Below are 16,372 nucleotides of genomic sequence, written 5' to 3'. Positions count from 1 at the left end.
TGTAAACTTATTAAACCGCCATTTATGGATGCTACTTCTTGAATATCATTCCTGTGAGGTTAAGGAAGAAGACAAAGAAGAAGATGGCTTGTCCTTTCCCCCCCCCTTTTTTTTTTTTTTTATTTAAGACTACCCGTTTGCCTTGAATGTCCAAAAATCTTGTCCTTAAATGGAGTGGCCAAGACTGACGTGCTTGAGAGGTCTTGGACCTCGTTAATTTTTACAGGTTGTTAAGAACGCAACAAAAAAATTCAAATGAAATCTGTTGTTTACTTTAATATCCAATATCTTGAGGAGTCGAAACAAAGATTATTTTTAATGTAAATAAACCGGATACGTCTTTGTTCACTGTCATTCTAACTATGACTCAAACTTGGTATAGTAATATGTTATTTTGAAAAGTGTTTCAGGTATTGAAACAGTCTCAGTTTTTATTATTGCATTTTTTCTATCTTTCAATTTAATTTATTTTTCCTTTTTTAATTAGCGACCAATAGGGGCCATTGACTTGACATTCATGCTTCCAAAGAATATGGTGTTCATTAGAAAGTAGTAACTGAAGGCAATGAGAAATACAGAAGGAAGAAGTCACTTATTAAAAAAGAAAACACATTAATAAATAGTTAGAAAAAATGCAAGCAGTTGATTAAAATACAAACTATAGGTGCAAAAAATTCAAGTAACGGTAGACGGGAAAAGTACATGGTAGAGGTTGGTGTGACATGATAAATTACTAGTGTAGACGTTCTTCCCGTTTTATTTTCTAGTTTTCTGTAAAACTATTGAGATGGCTTCGTCTGTCCACCCTCAGATCTTAGAAACTACTGAGGCTAAGAGGCTGCAAATTCGTATGTTGATCTTCCACCCTCCGATCATCAAACATACCAAATTGCAGCCCTCTAACCTCAGTAGTTTTTATTGGATTTAAGGTTAAAATTAGCTAATGATCGTGCGTCTGGCTACGCTATAGGACAGACCATCACCGAGCCGTGGCTGAAAGTGTTATGGGTGCCGTGGCTCATACAGCGTTATATAGGCTGTACAGAAAACTCGATTACGCCGAAGAATCTTCGACGCATTTTTAGTTGTCACATTAACAGGCTTTCGGCAAATTCCCATTTTCTCGTTTGCCTAAAATCTTGCCTTGGCTTGCGTTCGTATTTAACCTATATCCATGCTTATATAATAAAACGTTAAACGTTCTTTAGTTTTATTTTGAAAATAATTCATTAATTATAAAATATCCTAAGAAATATAAAGCTTGACTGAGTCCAAAGCTCCCTAATCAGTAATTAGAATATAAAAACAGAAAGGAATCATACCAACTAAACTGACGGAAAATACCAAGTTTGCCTCTTGGCACGTAGGTTGGTCCATATGTATGTTTGCATGTACCTATGTTTCTTTGCTTGCGTTCAAATACGTAAGATTATATGACTATTTTTGTCTGTTAGGAGTTCATCACTTATGCATCGTTCATTTCTTGCCTCCAGTTAGACGTTTACTACTGTTTTTTTTTTCTTTTTCTTTAATAACCCTCCGTTATATTGCTGCAAGGATTTCAGATAGAAAACGCTTCGTATTTTCATTATCAAATTATGCATACGCAACAAATTATGACATTTTTTTTCTTTAATAATTTTCTGTTATATTTACGGCAAGGATTTCAGATAGGAAACGATTCGTATCTTCAGTGTCAAATTATGCATAAGCAACAAATTATGACATTTTATTTCTTTAATAAACTTCCGTTATATTACTGCAAGATTTTCAGATAGAGAACGCTTCGTATTTTTTGTATCAAATTATGCTTAAGCAACAAATTATGACATTTTATTTCTTTAATAATTTTCTGTTATATTCACTGCAAGGATTTCAGATAGAAAACGCTTCGTATTTTCAGTATCAAATTATGCATACGCAACAAATTATGACATTTTATTTCTTTAATAATCTTCCGATATATTACTGTAAGAATTTCAGACAAAAAACGCTTCGTATTTTCAGTATCAAATTATGCATACGCAACGAATTATGACATTTTATTTCTTTAATAATCTGCCGCTATATTACTGTAAGAATTTCAGATAGAAAACGCTTCGTATCTTCAGTGTCAAATTATGCAACAGTCTATGAAATTATTCAGGAATATTCCTTGTCACAGCTACAGAAACAGGCTGCGTCGAATCAGCCCCTGGGATGACGTACACGAGGAAGTCCTGCCATTCCTCGGAGGAGTTATTGGACGCAGACTGGTAAAGAGGGTGAGACGCTGGCCCTTGAGAAGCACGGGGTGGAGAATGAGCTCAAGGGTCCTATATTGGCCGTAATCTCCCTAACTCCTTGATAAACATGAGGTCTACTTATAAGGGATTGAATGCCACGCAACAGCCTCAGAGGAACGACGGCGCTAAGTCTGAGAATCTTGGGAGTTCGGTAGGGATGATCGACCTTCTTGGTCTCATCCTCGGCTGATTAAAATTAGCCCTCATTTTTCACTTAGGGGTTTTAAGGCAGACTCACAGATTTGAGGCCAACGGATGATGATGATGATGATGATGATGATGATTCATGGCTCACAATCGGCTGCTGCTTCCTCGATTGGCTTTCAAAAGTGTCAAGGAAAGTTGGAGGTCTTTATAAAGTGGCGCCCCGTGACGGAATCTCTTGCGGGGATTATGTAGCTTCTGTGGTTTTGCTTTTAGAATTGGGGCCCGGTGGGGGGGGTTAGTTGGCTGGGGGGCGGTGACGTGGGCATGGTGGGGTGATATGTTTAGTTGGCCTTTTCATTTTCCAAACAATTTCATTTTATCGTCCCCTCGTCCCGTCACTTCCCTAACACCCAGCCCCCTCCACCCCCCTCACCCCCTACCCATCTCTTCTCTCCCCCTTCGTCACATTTGAAAGATTAAATTCGCCCTTGTTTTACCCTACCTTTTAAGCTGACAGCAACGCTTGGTGGTGTTTGTCGGGGATAAAAACGCATGAACGCACGCACGCGCTTACTCCATAGTCAATTCGTTCGTATGCGTGCATTCTTGCCATCGTCGGTATAATCGCCACCACAAATTACACTCTTTTCCTATTAAGGTTTATGAAATGCCTTCCGGACACACGATCCGTTGACATTCAACCAACATGCGTTTTCGTTTATCGTGATGAGCGTATGTCTCTCTTGCCCTATAGGATTCTCCTCAGTGCCCGTAACGAATTCTCAACTCAAGCCCTCTTATTGTGTAAGCGTAACTTTACAGGCTAGGTTGTTATATTCTCCGCCGTTTACGTGTTTATGCGTCTAGTTACGCTTAGCTGTATAGTTTTTTAATGTCTTACTTACGTTCAGATGTAAAGTTCAAGTTTTGATATCTTCGTTCATTATTTTGTCTGAAAGTCTACTACTATCACCGTTTTCAAAATGAAGGACGTCAAGTGACTTGTCTCCACCTGATTTTGGAATGCTGGACAAATATTTGGCAACTCGGGAAATTGCCTTTTAATTAACTCCCGCTGACAGGTAGGCTTATTATTATATTACTAATATTGTTATAAGCTTTTTAAGGCTCTTAATCTGTTAGTCTTAAATCTAGTTAGATAGTTTTTGAGTTGACTTTTATTATGACTAACAAAGAGACAAAAAAATTTCAAGTGTTGTTAGATTTTTTTATCGTGGATAAAAATAATCAAATAATCTTCGACATTTTTTTCTCAGTTCTTAAGTTTGGAGCTCTGACATGTATACCCATGAAGCTCTAGGCAGAATATTAATGTTTCAGCCTCAAAGTTGGATGGCATAAAAGTATTGGTTAAATAACCTGTAATTCGTGAAGGAATTTGAAAGAATAGATGAGTAGCCACATTGCAAGGCTACTAAATTAAATACTGTTGTAGACACATCACTATATCGTGGGTTATACTCGTAAGCACTGTCAGATTCTAGACACTAGAAGAACAATGAAGTTCCTAAAAAAGAATAGTACTATACATCGAATCCGTTGATGTTTGAAACCTAACTAAACTACAAAAAAAAAAAATGTGGGTTTATAAATGTGCTTCTGTGGGTTTATTAATGTGCTTACTGTTATAAATGGTACTAGAACTATTCATGTTTATTGTTTTACTAGAACATTTGTCATGTGGCCTGAGGTTATCCAGATAAAAATATTTTGCAAAGATATTCTGCTATGTTGATTTTCATTTATGGACATATTATACACTACATACTAGGACTGTAAGGCTCATTTTACATAAGAAATGGAGTTCAAATCTCATAAGTCTAGCAAGGAACGAAAGTAGTTTCGCAGGTGCCAAATGGTATTTAGTGATAATTTTTCTCTCCTTATCATACGCAATAATAGCTTCATCTCCGCATTACGCTATCTCTGTTCTCCACTTATTTATGTGTTGGTTCCCTCCCAAGGACGCAGCCATCGAAAATAAAACCCAAAACCAGTTCACAAGTGAGAAAAGACTAGAAGAGTCATTTGCGCCAATACTGGGGAGGTGGTGCTGTGCACACCGCGTGCTCCCTGATTGGGTTATGCGGGACCTGTTTTCGCGTTTTCATGGCGTCATAATCCAAGACACTGAGAGGAGCCGTGGCTGTAGCTTCCTTCGGCCGGAGTCTCCTTTGTCTGCCTGCTCGTGCCTTGGGCTTCGTAATTCTAGGTTCTCAAGAGGAAGCATCGCGTTACTTTTATTTGCAGCCGTGAAAGGATGGCAGTTCTGTTCGTTAACTCGCGGGTGTTCGAATGTAAAATGTACGTCTTCATTAGCTTCATGTCTTCCGTTCGTAGCGGCTAAACTCTTCTTCTTCTCTTCATGGTTTTTCTTCTTCTGGTTCTTGAATAGGAATTGTATTTACAAGGTTTTGCTGCTGTTGTTGTTATTGTTTTTCTGCTTCTAAAGTAAGAATCGTGTTTTACTTAATGTTGGTACTATTTTCAAGGCTTACGTTTTCATTACTTCTAGAAATAAAAGAAAAAAAATTCGGTTCTTTATCAGAATTAAGAAGAAACTCAGCTTTACTTAGGAAGTGGTCTCCATCAGTTTAAATGTGGTTTCACGTCATTAAAATAATGCTAGGCCTATACTACGATACTATTTTCCATTAAAGATAGTTCCTGCCAGTAATTCCTGGAGAATGTATAGAGGACCTTCTGTGTTTATTTAGAAAGTCCTTAGAAGTTTATGATCGAAGTGCTAGCGCAGCCGTCGCAGAGAAAGATAAGCCGGCCCCCTTCACATTCTTCCTTATCCTCCATTCTTCAGCCACTTGGCTTTCCTCCATGATGATCTGTTCCCTTGTAAACATGGGTCCACCACCAAGTTCCCGTTTCCCCTCTACTCCACTCGTCACAGGGGTCGGCCTCCCCTCTCATCTAGATACATACCGCGGCCGCCAAAATCCAAATTGTTATGAGGACTGCATCAACTCACTCGAATAATTGGTGGAACATTGTGATCTCGCCCGCAGGAAGGGGGAAAAGGGTGGGGAGGGGAGATGCCGAGGAGAGGGGTGGGATGGGAGGGGTGAGAGCTCTCAGTGGGTGGGTGTAACATAGCTCCTTCACCCTATGTTTATCCCCTATGCTGATCTCTCTCTCTCTCTCTCTCTCTTTCTCTTCTCTCTCTCTATCTCCTCTTTAGCTCTACTTCGCCACCCCTTTTAGCTTTTCAGGCCCGTATTTTACCCATTACATTTCCTTGACACTTGTGTGTTTAGCTTCCCCGTTAGCGGGGTTGATACACATTTCGCTACATGAGACAGATTTATCTTGCAGAGGACTGACGGTTGAGGGTCTGTTTACAAACTGTAGATAGGCGCTGCAGCACTTATTTTAGTATTTCCCTCCCGCTCTCTCTTTCTACTTAGGGTGGGAGAAACTTGAAGGGAGAAGGTAAATGGTTCGTTTCAGCCGTATACAGTAGCTGTAAAACAAAATAAACAGGGTGCTTAAAACCTCTTACTTCATGCCGCCTAGTCTTCCTCCTCCACTTGAAATTTTTCCATTTGCGTGGCGGTATCTGGCAACGAGCCTCCCTCGACAGCTCACTAGCTATGAGTGTAGCTGGCTGAAGTGAGCTAAAGTGTGTGTGTGTGTAAGTGTGTGTATGTATATGTGTCCTGTGTGTCGTAGGCCTCAAAACCGTTTTGTTTTTGAAGTGTGAACATCGTTAGCTATCTTGATCGGCCGGGGGACGTAGTTTTTTTTTTTTTCTGCAGACCGTTGAGAGGTGAGTATAGACAGACGTTCGACGTGTCACAAACACTTCAGTTGTTTCTTCTCCTCGAATGACGCCGGGTAAAGTTAATCCGGTCGTCTTATAATAAGCGGTGATTAATCGAGCGGCCCTCAGTGTTTACGTAGCAGTGGAGGAGACCACTGGGGGATCTGTATTAAGAAACTGTGGGTGGCATTCCAAACGACCTGTTGAGTGTTTTGTGTTTGTGTGTGTGTGCGATACGGCTGTCCGTCGGGACATCTATAAATTTCGATATCGATTTGCATAGATAGCGAGATAAGAGTTTTCCGTAAATGGCGAGGATTCGTTTCAGGATGGCAACGGCTGCAGTGTTTGTATGTGTATGTGTGTGTGTGTGTTTGTTGCATGGAAATTCGTTGGAGGATATGATTGCCCGCTCTGTTTAATTGTAGTACTAATGCTGAATTATAAGATTGGCTGAATCTGATTCTGATTGTGGCGGAAGCGTTTGCTGTATAATCTCTTCCAGATCTCTCTCTCTCTCTCTCTCATTTTGTCAGCTGCATGGCTATTGCAAGTATGCTTGCAAGATCACTAGTGTTATGTGTACGTAAGTGACAACTAAGTGTTCAGTGAAAAATAATCTGCAATAAAGAAAAAAAAATGGAACGCCGGCGTTAAATGTAAGTAAATGATTGTTGTTCTCTCCAGGTAATTATGACGAGCTCAGTAGATTATAACATAACTGACGTTGTGTTGTAGAGATATGCTTTCGTTTTTTTTTATTTTTATAAGTTCTTATTAAACTGCCTCGCCCGGTGTGAGTCATTATGAATATTTGACTACATAGGGTGTTAAACCCACGTGATTTACGAGCTTCTGACAATGTAGGAGTCGTCGAGTCGTCTCTTGCAGTGATATGGAGTAGACTAAATTGCCAGTTTATTCGAGAGCAGCCGCGCGAAGCAGTTGACGACTTTTTGGATTTTGTAAATAATGATATTGAAAATTTTTATTATATTTTATTTTGTGAATGCGTTAGTAGATGTACCATAAAACAAAGGATTTAGACTAGACACTTTTGCAGTATACTGTTTAGATTTTGATTTTCAAATTAGCGCAAGTAAGTCAAGTTTACCATAATGAACAGGTTTTATTGTAATTAAGCAATGTTTTTTTTAAGTGAATATCTTTCGATCACTTCAGAAAAATCGATATAACTTAAGGTTCATGTTATGTTTTGGACAGAACTGAAGTTATTTCTGAATACGTAAGAGTATTGGCCTATTACAAATCTCCACTCATCTTCAGCCTTCTGTCTCAATGTTGGCATCCAAGTAGGTCTAGAATCTTCCTACTGCCTGGCGCCATCACATCATATTCTCTCAGAAGTTGTCAGAAATATAGGTATGTCCAAGCCATTTCCAACTCGCCTTCATCATTATCTCATTTATGAACATAAGTATAGGACTAACATAATTTTCATTATAATATCTTTTTCTAACTCTAATCCGTATACCATGTATAAAGACATGTATGTATATATATAATATATATAGATATTATATCTTCTTAGCCTAATTCCTGGTCGGAGTAGCTGCTTGGAATAAGCCTCCTTCAACTGTTCCAGTCTTGAACAGCTCATTTCGGAATTGGTTTTAGCAGATGTTTTAAGGACAGGTGTCCTTCTTGACTCAAACCCTATCTATTGATTCGGGGTTAGGCGGGCTGGGCCAACCCCTCTTTTCCCCCCTCACACGTGGCTTGGTTGAAAGTATATTTGTGTTATATATATATAAGTGTATACGTATATAGACACACATCACATACATTATATATATATATATATAATATATATATATATATATATATATATAGATAGATAGATAGATAGATAGATAAATAGATAGTGTAAGTATAAAACTTGCAATTTTGAACAGAAATTTACGTAAGTGGGCAACGTTCATACCCCGATACTGCTTTAAGATACCCTGCCAGGAATCCTGAGGATTTTTTTTATTGTCAGAGTTATCATACCCAGGGAAGATCATCAAGATTGCAATCGGAAAATATTTCCTTATTAACATATTAAGCGGTAATGTTTTAGTGAAGGGTTACACTGGAATGGCGGAAAGTTTTTTTATATTTTTTTGAGCAATTTTCAATATTTTTTTAGTAGTTTTGAATAATTTTGAGTCATTTCTTATATTTATTGTAATTTCTAATATTTTTAAAGCTAATTTTAATAATTTTTTGAGTTATGTTTCATGAGTATATATCGATTATTTATTTTAAAATTTTCAGTAATTTCTAATAAATTTTGAATAATTTTGAGTATTTTATATTTTTGCAATTTTAAATAATTTTCGTAGTGAATTTGAGTATTTTTAGTAATTTTTTTTATAAGTATCGATAATTTTGTTTGTTCTCCGTAATTTTTAATAACTTTTTGAGTAATTTCTAATCAGTTTTGAGTAATTTTTATTAATTTTTAGTAATTTTTAATAGTTTTACGTAATTTGTTTCATGGCTTTTGATAATTTTTTCGTAATTTATATAAGTATATATATATATATAATATATATATATAAATTTAATAAATATATAATATATATATATATAATATATATTAGATATTTTTGATAATTTTTTTGCTCGTCACAAGAAATCACTTAATAAATATTTTGCTGCAAAATGTGACTTTCGAAAAACGCATAAAAAACTATATTTATACAGAATAAAAGAGCTAATTCTTATCTCTCGGAGGAAATACGTAAACATTAATTATCAGCCCTTATGAGCGAAATTGAAAATAAATTGCTGACCAAAAATGATAATAAATAAATACAATGAAGGAAAACAAACTCCTTTAGCGAAGGGAAGAAGTAGAAGATGTAGGAAATGAAGTAGGAGAAGGATAACCAGAAGTAGGAGGAGGAGGAGAAGTAAACTGATGAGAAGTAGGAGGAGGAGGAGCAGTAGCAGCAGTGAGAGAAGTAGAAGTAGAGGTTGGAGGATAAGTAGAAATAGAAGAAGTAGGAGAAGACGTAGAAGAAGAAGTAACAGTAGTGACAAGAGTCGAAGTGGGAGAGGTAGAGGTAGGAGAATAAGTAGAAATAGAAGTAGGAGAAGACGTAGAAGATGGAGGAAAGTAGCAGCAGTGAGAAAAGTAGAAGATGGATAAGTAGAGGTAGGAAAATAAGTAGAAATAGAAGAAGTAAAAGTAGGAGAAGACGTAGAAGTAGGAGGAGGAGGATTAGTAGAAGTAGGAGTAGGGGAAGAATTAGAAGGAGTAGAAGTAGAAGAATTAGAAGTAGGAGTAGAAGAAATAGAAGGAATAAAAGTAGGAGAAAACGTAGAAGTAAGAGAAGTAGGAGGAGGATTAGTAGAAGTAGGAGAAGACGTAGAAGTAGGAGGAGGAGGATTAGTAGAAATAGAAGCAGTAGGAGTAGGAGCAGAATTATCAGGAGGGGTAGAAGTAGAAGATTAGAATAAGTATAAGAAACTGAAGGAGTAAAAGTAGAAGGAGAAGAAGTAGAAGTCGGAGGAGGAGGAGGCAGCAGTGCTATTGGGGCCTTGCTATGAATTCTACGACTCCGGCTCGAGAGGGTTTCGGGCTCTTAATGGCCCAGTTCGGTAATTTAGGCGGCCATTGAAGAGTGTGGGTCGACTTTGATTGGACGAGTCTTATCAGTGGGACTCGGGTCTAGTTAAGTGATGCTATGCCGCTCACTCCTTTTGCCGCCGCTGATGCTGCTGCTGCTGCTGCGACCGGCGACACGGCCTCCTCCTCCTCCTCCTCCTCCTCCTCCTCCTCTTTCTTCTTCTTCTTATTCGCTTCTTCCTCCAAGATATTTCTCTCGGTCTCTCACACGAAGTAAAAATATATATTATATATATATATACTAGTAAATATATATATATATATATATAATATATATATAGATATATTATATATTATATATATTATATATATATATTATATATGTATGTATAATATATATTATATATATATATATGTATATAATTATAATTATATATATATAATCACATTTACACTGCACACATATACAGACATAATACCTATCACAACATACACATACTGCTTTGCATTTTCCCCTAGCGCCTTATCTGAAAAGGTTTTTTCTCATATATAACCATCATTATTATCAAAGTTGCTCTGCTGATCAACAATTGATGCTCTCCTTAAGGTTTTTAGATTTCGAAATCAACTGTCCGGTCACGTCTATAACACGGGAACAAATTTCCAAGCTGCCATAGCCCGTGGGTCGTGTGTGTTTGTATGTGTGTGTGTGCATGTGTTCAGTCTTGTTCAGTAAAGTCCCTTTCATTGTTTTTTTTCTTTTTTCTTTTTTTTTGCACAATCGGAATTGTCTTAATGTTTTCAATTGAATGGTATTGCCTTCGCCATTTGGTTTTATGTTTCATCCTCTGTGATTTCCGATGAATTTGTTAATCGTTAATTTTATCTGCCAAGTAATCCGAAAATTCCGGTATCGGTAATTGAAAGCTGCGTAAGGAATATTGCCATACCTGTTGGAACTTTGCAACTTATTATTTCTCGGGAGATTTTCAGCGATTATTTGGATAATTGTTATGCTTTTCAATCATAGACTCTTAGATATTCTTATTTTACTTGAAACATCTACTGTACAACTGTTGCGTTGCTATTAGGAGTCTCAAAAAAAAAAAATGTACTTGGCAGTGGTGTTATCACAGTTCATACGGCATTGTCCACATTTCATACATAAATTTAGAAGCCTTGTGTTCATAAAGAAGTTACCTTTAATTTCATAATTCACATTTCAGAGATGTTAAATTATTTGTAGTTAACAAATTTGTCTAGATTCCAGGAATAATAAATGACTAGATTTTTAACGTTGTTAATTTAGATTCCAGAAATTTTAGATAACAAGTAACGTTAGCTCCTGCGTTAATGAAAAAAAAATTAGAATTGAATTTTGAAATTTTTCGGAATAAATGGGTATTGTTAGCTATGAAATAAATAAATGCGATAATAAAAAAGATCAAAATTAGGTTTTTTAGATTGAAAATACTGTTTGCTATGAAAAAATCCATACGTTAATAAAAAAATTAAAAGGAATTTTAAATTTTTTAGATTACAAATACTGTTATCCGTGAGGTAAATCCCTGCGTTGATGAAAAAAATAAAAAAGGGAATTTCGACCTCTAAGAATAGACTTCATAAATGAAACTGCTGACTCAGACGTGTCAGCAGCTAGTCAAAAGATGGCGCCCGAGCGGAAGGAAGGTGATGGAGGAAACGCCCCCAGATTGAAGTTTAGTCGAATGTCCTTCCTTCCCTTCATTCCATATGAGTTTCGGAGAGAGAGAGAGAGAGAGAATAGTACAGAGAGAGAAAATTAAGTTTGTCTAAATTTTCTTCCTTTCCTACATAATTTTGTCCATTCTGTCTTGCTGAAGAGAGAGGGAGAGAAAATATGAGAATGATTTAGAGAAAGAGGATGAAACTTGTCTGAATTTTCTTCCTTCCTTTCGTAATTTCCTGCTTCTTGCTGAAAGAAAGAGAGAGAATGGTATAGAGACAGTGAAAAAGAGGGAGAATGTTATAGAGAGAGTGAGAGAAATGGAGAGAATGGTATAGAGGGAGTGAGAGAGAGGGAGAATGGTATAGTGGGAGTGAGAGAGAGAGAATGGCATACAGTGAGAAAGAGGGAGAATGGTATACAGAGAGGGAGAATTGTAGAGAGAGAGTGAGAGAGATAGAATGGTATAGAGAGATTGAGAGAGGGGGAGAGAATGGTATACAGAGACCTTACCTTACCTTACAGACCTTACATCTTGTTCGGGTTGCCCCAGGTCCCTCAGTGTGAGGCACCTCTAATGTCTACCAGAGAGTTGCTAGTACATCTTCCGGTATATTTTGCATCTTCCATCTTGGATGGTCTGGGATGCAGTTTAGATATTTGTCGAGCTTATTCTTAAACACATCTACGCTCACTCCTGATATATTCCTCAGATGAGCTGGCAACGCATTGAATAGACGCTGCATTATCGATGCTGGTGCGTAGTGGATTAATGTCCTGTGCTTTCCTATTTTTTCCTGGTATAGTTTTGGGCACTATTAATCTACCTCTGCTTGCTCTTTCTGATATTTTTAGTTCCATGATATTTTCTGCTATTCCTTCTATCTGTTTCCAGGCCTGAATTATCATGTAGCGTTCTCTTCTCCTTTCTAGACTATATAATTTTAAGAATTGTAGTCTTTCCCAGTAGTCTAGGTCCTTAACTTCTTCTATTCTAGCTGTAAAGGACCTTTGTACACACTCTATTTGTGCAATATCCTTTTGATAGTGTGGGTACCATATCACATTGCAATATTCAAGTGGACTACGAACATATGTTTTATAAAGCATAATCATGTGTTCAGCTTTTCTTGTTTTGAAGTGCCGTAACAACATTCCCATTTTTGCTTTACATTTTGCCAACAGAGTTGCTATTTGATCATTGCATAACATGTTCCTATTCATCATCACACCAAGGTCTTTAACTGCTTCCTTATTTGTGATGGTCTCATTATTAGGTCCCTTATATGCATATAGCTTTCTTTCTCTGTCTCCATAATTTATTGATTCAAATTTATCAGAGTTAAATACCATCCTATTTACCTCTGCCCAATCATATACTTTGTTAAGGTCTCTTTGTAGAGCGTTCCTATCTTCATCACAAGTAATTTCTCTACTTATTCTTGTGTCATCTGCGAAACTACTCACTACCGAATCCTTAACATTATTATCTATGTCTTCAATCATAATAACAAACAGTATTGCAGCTAACACCGTACCTTGCGGCACACCGGATATTACCTTGGCTTCATCCGATTTCTCGTCGTTTGCAATAACTATCTGTTTTCTGTTGTGTAAAAATTCTTTTAACCATCTTCCTACTTTATCCACGATATTGTGTTTTCTAATTTTCTTCGCTAATATATTATGGTCTACTTTATCAAAAGCTTTTGCAAAGTCTAAATAAACCACATCTGTTTCATTTCCGCTTTTCATATTTTTGAATATGTTCTCACGGTGGACTAACAGTTGAGTTTGTGTACTTTTTCCGGGTACGAAAGAGAGAGAATGGTATAGAGAGAGTGAGAGAGAGAGAGGGAGAATGGTATAGAGAGAGGGAGAATGGTATAGAGTGAGAGAGAATGGAGAGAATGTAAAGAGAGCGAGAGAGAGAGAGAGAATGGGATAGAGAGAGGGAGAATGGTATAGACTAGAGTGAGAGAGAATGGTATAGAGAGAGAGAGAGAATGGGATAGAGAGAGGGAAAATGGTATAGACAGAGGAAGAATGGGAGACTGACGAGCAGCAGCAAGTTTGTTCGAAAGGGGCGGCGACCCTTTGACCCCCCTCAGCCAGCCAGCTCTTCCTCCTCTCGAGTCAAGTACCATTCCATTCCATCCCGACCCAGCTAGAGACTTTTATTGCGTCCAGATTATTCTCACTTTATCCCGGAGACTTGCCCGTGCTCTCTTTATCACTGATCCTCAGGCAGTAAAGTTTCCTTTTGGATTAAGCCGCTAACTGCTTCTGCAATAACGACAATGGCGGGCTTTTCCCTCGTTCATCCCCCGTCCGCCCATATAACTACCTTCTTCTTCTTCTACTGCTGCTGCTACTGCTTCTGCTTCTGCTCGTATTCCCCTGCCCATATTTTTTTCCCCGGGGCTGAGTTCAGCATCCAATCGCCCAGAAGGGCCTTCGTCATCATCTTTAGTTAAAAGGTTCCCTTCCCTCTCTCCTCCTCCTCTCTCGTGGGGCCAAAAAAGGCCCCCCCCTCACAACCTTCTCCAACCTTCCCCTACCCCTCCCCAACCACCTATCCCCCTCCCCCTCTCTAGGTTTTATTGAGTGGTATTCAATCAACCTCGCTGCTCTTGATATTGCAACAGCATCTGCTCTGAGGGCGTCGTTTCTGCCTCTCGAGGCGTTTAAGGCCCTCATCTTCATTCCCTATACAGTTCTGGGGCCCTAAGGTGTCTCTCTCTCTTCCTCTCCTTCCTTCCTCTCTCTCTCTCTCTCTCTCTCTCTCTCTCTCTCTCCAAAGCTTAGGTTGAAGGTATCTCTATTTGGCTACCTATCTAGCCATCTATTTGTTTATGAATATATAATTCTACACACACACACATATATAGTATGTAATATATTATATATATATATATATATATATATATATATATATATATATAGTATATATATATCTAGAGAGGAGAGAGAGAGAGAGAGATAGAGAGAGAGAAGAGGAAGGAGAGGAGGAGAAGAAGAGAGAGAGAGAGACGAGAGGGAGACGAGAGAGAGAGAGAGGACGGTTAGGTTGAAGATAACTGTCTAATTGGCTATTTATCTAGCCATCTGTTTGTATATATATAGAAAGATAGATATGTAGATTGATAGACAGATAGGTAATAATTATATATAGAATGCCATGTTCCTCTGTTACAAGTTTTGAGTATTTCTTCTTGTTAATTAGAATGAAAAAGTTATATAAAACCCTCCTTCAGTGGAGTCTGTAAAATACCCAGAAATACCCTCTGGTTGTAGCTATGTATGTAAGGAAAAATTAAACAATCTCTTGAAATCACGTTGCCTTGGTACAGCCACGTCAGTAGCTCGGTTGTGTTTAGAGCTCGTCATCCTGGGAATATGTAGGGTAGCTTTTGTATCATTTTTTTTTTTTTTAGCTTCTAAAGCTACAAAAAATTGTATTTGCAAATGGAAGAGTGATTATTGTCATCGTGAGAATATCTAGGGTACCTTTTGTAGATTTTTGCTTTTTGTAGCTTCTAAAACTATATAAAAAAATTGCAAATTTGCAATTGGAAGAGTGATTTTGTCATCCTTGGGATATGTAGGGCAGCTTTTGTAGAATTGTTTTCTGTAGCTTCTAACGCTACAAAAAAAAAAAATGGCATTTGCAAATGGAAGAATGATTTTGGCATCCTGGGAATATGAAGACCAGCTTTTGTAGCATTTTTGCTTTTTGTAGCTTCTAACGCTACAAATAAAATTGCATTTGCAAATGAAAGAGCTTGCGAAATGCGAACGTGTGCCCCCGCTTTGTGCTTTGCATGACTGCAAAGCTAAAAATGAATGGAGGATAAAACTTTTGCCTTGAAAAAAAAAAAAAAAAAGATAGATCCGGCTTTAAGATGAGATATGGTATTGACCGCGAATAATCTGCCATGCAAATGTGTGCCCATCATTCTGACACAGAGAGAGAGAGAGAGAGAGAGAATGATCGTTCGGTCTGTCCATCATATTAGCTTGTTGTGTTGACAGCGACGCCGAAGACGAGCTTGCCAAAGAAAACAGACTGGTTCCATGTCCTATTTTTTTTTTTTCTCCATGTCATATTTTTTTGTCTCATATTTTTATTACTTTCATGACTTGGTAAAAGAACGTTTGCGTTAGGTCAGTGATGGACGTTTTGTTTCGTTTTTTCAGTATTATGTTTTCCATTGATGTTCCAAAGTAACATTTGTATTAGTCAGCCTAGTAGGAAGTTATATCAGAGTAGAGGATATTATTATTACATTACTTTTTAATTTTATATATATATATATGAATTTTTGTTTATCGTTAATTATTTGAATGGAAAGAATTTTCAATTCTGGGGTTCCTAAATGTTCATATGACAGGTCAGTCATATTAAAGGAAGCCATCTATAGTATGGATTATTCACTGATGAAACCATGAACAATTTACTTCTAATTTTTGACTAATTTTTGCCAGTATTTAAGTCTGGTGTCGTTTGATAAAATTCTATAGAGTTGATTTGATAAAATTCTATAGAGTTGATTGAACAGTATTCAAAGTAGTGCATGGAGGTCAAAATATTCCCTAAACTCATAGATAATCGATCAAGTAATCAACTGCGAGTTGAAGTTTATTCAATGATCCTGCAACAATAGAGAAGAAACAATATTCTCATCCCGCGCCTACAAAAAAGCGAGGACCTCCATCGTAGTCACATTCTCAAAATAATGATGTCGATGTCTGGAATGGGCGGCGAAGGGAGAGGACTGCCTTCCAGATATCCTTGGTATGTCTTATCTCGGGGATGTCGAAGGAAAACATCGTAGGAAGGCGAGAGGATTGCCATA

This window comes from Macrobrachium nipponense, chromosome 8, assembly GCF_015104395.2.
Source record: "Macrobrachium nipponense isolate FS-2020 chromosome 8, ASM1510439v2, whole genome shotgun sequence".
Taxonomy (NCBI): Eukaryota; Metazoa; Arthropoda; class Malacostraca; order Decapoda; family Palaemonidae; genus Macrobrachium; species Macrobrachium nipponense.
The sequence above is the reverse complement of the archived record's forward strand: the minus strand, read 5'-3'. Positions refer to the sequence as shown.